A 4620-nucleotide genomic window follows, 5' to 3' on the forward strand; every position below is an offset into this window, starting at 1 on the left:
ACCAGATAGGCGAACGTGTCGGCCGTGGCAACTTCCCTAACAAGTATCAGCGTCAGAGTCGTTTTATTGGCCCAGCCTGAGCACACAACAGCGATTTGACTTGCTACCTTGCTCTCAGTTACATAATATAAGGCAAGAGAAATGTAGATTAAGACGTGGTTATGAACCCACTACAGCTATAGGTACTCTACATGAGTTAAAACAGATCACTTTCCGAAAAAATGGGAACCTCACGGGACACTTCCATCTATTTCATGTTTGTCTGGCACTGTTTTTTCTGGATGCCCTCATGCCCTGAACCATGGTAAATTCCGAACCGTTTTACAGATTGCATGGTTTAGTTTCTATGAGGGTTCCCTGGGCGAGGGTGGAGCCATTGCGTCAATTTATTGGTTGGAACATAACCTGTGACCAGAGGACAAAGTATCACATCTTAGTCATGAATTGATTTTCACGGGAGTTTGATTCACAAAGCTCTCTCTCTCTCTCTCTCTCTCTCTCTCTCTCTCTCTCTCTCTCTCTCTCTCTCTCTCTCTCTCTCTCTCTCTCTCTCTCTCTCTCTCTCTCTCTCTCTCTCTCTCTCTCTCTCTCTCTCTCTCTCGCCCCCCCCCCTTATGTGGGTGAGGATACGTGATGCCTGATTTAAGCGGTCCTTACTTCACACAGTACAATTACGTGCTACTGGAATGCTATTAGGTGAAGTAAAGCAACATAAGCTCCCACAACGGTGCTGAGAGCAGTACGAGAACATCCTTTTTGTGAAACGCAAACAAGGCGGGTAATCACAATGAAAGTTTGGAATATTTCCACTCTTCTGCAAATGCCCCGCTGGGGGCACTAGATAGCGTTTAGGAGGTGCAGCTTTTTTTTTTCCCCTGCAGAGACGCTTTGGTTACTATGATACGGACTTTCCGCGGAAATTACAGTTCCAGTCATCCATTATCCAAACTGCCTATCAGCCCTCCCCGGTCATGCTGGATGCCTATCCCAGCAGTCATTGGGCGGCAGGCGGGGAGACACCCTGGACAGGCCGCCAGGCCATCATTCATGATATTGTGGTAGTCTGGGATCATCTGGGATGTGATGGTTGGTCTTTGTATCCAAAGGAGTTGAATCAAGTACAACTGGACTTGGTATATATCCGTGAAGACGTTTCGCCTCTCATCCAAGAGGCTTCCTCAGTTCGTGCCTTTCTGATTCGCCTTCACGGATATATACCAAGTCCAGTTGCACTTGATTCAACTCCATTGGATAACCATGACCTGGACGAATGAGAACACTCACAGACATGTTGGTCTTTGTAGCATTTGTCCCACCCCTCCTCCTCTGTGATTGGACAGCTGGGTAAAAAGTGACAGTGACGAGTGTAGCGTTTTACGCGAAGTTGAACATTTTTCAACTCTCGGCGAAACGTGCAGCGCTCAGCGCTGAATAGACACCCAGCACCTCGTCATGGGGCTGGTTGTAGTGTAACCTACTAAAGACTCGCTGGCCGATCAACCAGAGGGTCGGCCCCCTTTCATCGAGTGGTAAGCGATGTCGCCTCGTGGTGCAGTACAACCCTGGTCCGAATCCCGCAGCGGGCGGATATATGCTCGGTTACACTGGTGGCAGCGATGGGACCCGGAAGTGTCCGGAAGCGTGCAGAGCCTCATAAATCTCTTCGGAGCGCGGGAATAACGAAGCGCGCTTCAGGGAGAGGGTGACTACTGTAACCTACAAAAAGACTCACTGTACCGTAACCGGGGCCTTTGCCCCTTTAGTCGAACGATTAGCGACGTCGCCTCGTCGTGCAGTACAACGTTGGATCGAATCCCGCGGCGGCCGGAAATATGCTCGGTTACAGTTTCATAGCATAAGTAGGCGGCGCTCCCACTGCAAACAATTCATAAATACCTGTCCTCAGGAAAAAACGCTTTGGTGGACGCTAAGAGCTAGACAGCTTTTTCAAGTCACTCATGTGAGGATATTCGCGATTATCCCCATTTAGATTATCCCAATAATGGAAATTCACCACGATCAAATGTTCGTGTTTTTTTATCGCGATCCGCGATAAAATCTTTTATCATCCAACCCCTACTCCTACTACTCTGAAATCTCTTCACTGGCTGCCAGTTCGTGCTATAATACTGTACCGATCACGGATGAATAGGCTCGGTAGCCCTTGGCTAACGAGTCGGACCCTTTAGTTGACTGGTTAACGTTGTAGCTTGTGATATGGGAAACACGGGTTCGCGTCCCGGCTTTTTCGGTGCTCCCGGGTGCCCCCCGAATTCGCTGCATTGGTTTCAGAAGTGGGATGGTGAGACCGTGAGGTGATATGCTGAAGCCCGCTTCCCGAAGGAGGGGGTATTGTAACGTTCACCGGTAAGTAGCCCTTGGCTAACGGGTCGGACCCTTTAGTCGAGCGGTTAGCGATGTCTCCCGCGGTGCGGGACATACGGTTCCTGCGGTTGCCCCCGAGTTCGTTACATTGGTGTCATTAGTGGGATGCGCGCGGACGCATTTCCCGAAGGAGGAGGGTAGTATAACGTGCATGGATAAGTAGACACGTTAGCTCTTGGCTAACAAGTCAGACCCTTTAGTCGACTGGTTAGCGGAAGTCGCTTGCGGCGCATGAGCCCAAGGTTCGCGTCCTGACTGTGGTGGGAAGGAGACAATGTGACGATCACGGATGAATAGGCTCGGTAGCGCTTGGCTAACGGGCCGGACCCTTTAGTCGACTGGTTAACGTTGTCGCCCGTGGTGTGAAAGACACGCGTTCGCGTCCCGGCTGTGGCGGTTCCCGGGCTGCCCTCCGCATTCGCTACAATACATTTTAAGATTATTTTACTTATTCATAAAGATTTAAATGGCGGTACGGTGGCGCCTATGCGCGGTCGCCTCACAGTAACAAGGTCCTGGGTTCGAGCCCCGGAATAGTCCAACCTTGGGGGTCTTCCTGTGTGGCGTTTGCATTTTCTCTCCCGTGTCTGCGTGGGTTTCCTCCCACAGTCCAAAGACACGTAAGTCAGGTGAATCGACCATACTAAATTGTCCGTAGGTATGAATGTGTGTGTGTGTGTGTGTGTGTGTGTGTGTGTGTGTGTGTGTGTGTGTGTGTGTGTGTGTGTGTGTGTGTGAGTGATAGTTTGGCGGCCTGTCCAGGGTGTCTCCCCTCCTGCCGCCCAATGACTGCTAGGGTAGGCTCCAGCATCCCCGCGATCCTGAGAGCAGGATAAGCCGTTCGGAAAATGGATGGATGGATAAAGATTTAAATGGACTTGGTCCTGACTACAAAAACTATTTGCTGCATAAATCATATGGTCCTGTGGAATCGTGTCCCATCGGAATTGAGAACAGGCACCTCAGCAGCAATTTTCATTGAAACAAATCATTTTAATGGTGCTTCCACGTAGAGTAAACCTTGCCGCATTTATTTATTAACTCTTAATCTGCTGCTGATAAATTATGCCCAGGTTAACAACGGCCGCCATCGGCGCTGTGATCTCACAGGGTACCGACGGAAACTGTAAGATCCGCTGTGGCGACCCCTGAGAAACAGGGAACAAGCCAGAGGAAGAAGAATCTGCTGCTGATAAATTATGTGTTCCGTCATAATCTAATCAGTTATATTTGATTCATATCATATTTTACTGTTCTACAGTTTCTTGGATCTGTTTTATCAAGGTTTATTTTGCTTTATATATGTGTCTTATGTGTTATCTTATTTACCATTATCTTGTTCTTGTCTGTGCACTTTCACTTCACATAAAGCGCTTTGCATAGCATTTCGGTGTACAAAATTGAATGATTGACAGAAGGACTGGCAGATAGATTTGATGGATTGAACCCAGCGTCTATCTGCTGTACTGTTGTACAGCATCGCCATCTGTTGGTTTGCATGGCTTACTGGTTTTGTCTCTGTATTACTTAGCAGATTCCCTACTCTTATTTTTAACCGCTTCATTCACATTTCAGAAACCAGGATAAAAAGGTCGGACAACAAAAGAACTGTCGCTATAGTTGCTCATTTATTCATAGCTAGTCGGAGATAAAATACAAATCCCAGTATTTGATAAAGAGGGGGAAACTGATCCATTCAAGTGGATGATAGAGAAACAACTTAAATCGTTAAGCACCATAGCTCTTAAAGCTGCTCTGATTATTTTCTTGAATAAATCACTGAAAAAAAACATTATGCATGTATTATGACCACAATGGAAATCAGTTATCGTTTAAGTTTATTGTTTTATCCTTGACATTTTCAATGAATATGTATTTGTCGCGGTGTATGATAGATAGATAGATAGATAGATAGATAGATAGATAGATAGATAGATAGATAGATAGATAGATAGATAGATAGATAGATAGATAGATAGATAGATATGTCAAATAAATCAAATCAAAAACATGTGATATGCGACAATGTTTGTATTAATGTTATGTAAATATAGCTAACCCTGAAATGAGATTGAGGTGTAGCTTGTTGTGTGTCTTGTAGAGATAAAATGATCTTGTTTTGCTGTGTGGAGTACTATTGGTTGCATCACCATGGCAATCACAGAATGGTGAATCAGTTCATCTGGTTGTGTCCAGATGAACTGATTCACCATTCTCTGATTTTCTTACCTGGGT

This window comes from Lampris incognitus, chromosome 9 (genome assembly GCF_029633865.1).
Source record: "Lampris incognitus isolate fLamInc1 chromosome 9, fLamInc1.hap2, whole genome shotgun sequence".
Classification (NCBI taxonomy): Eukaryota; Metazoa; Chordata; class Actinopteri; order Lampriformes; family Lampridae; genus Lampris; species Lampris incognitus.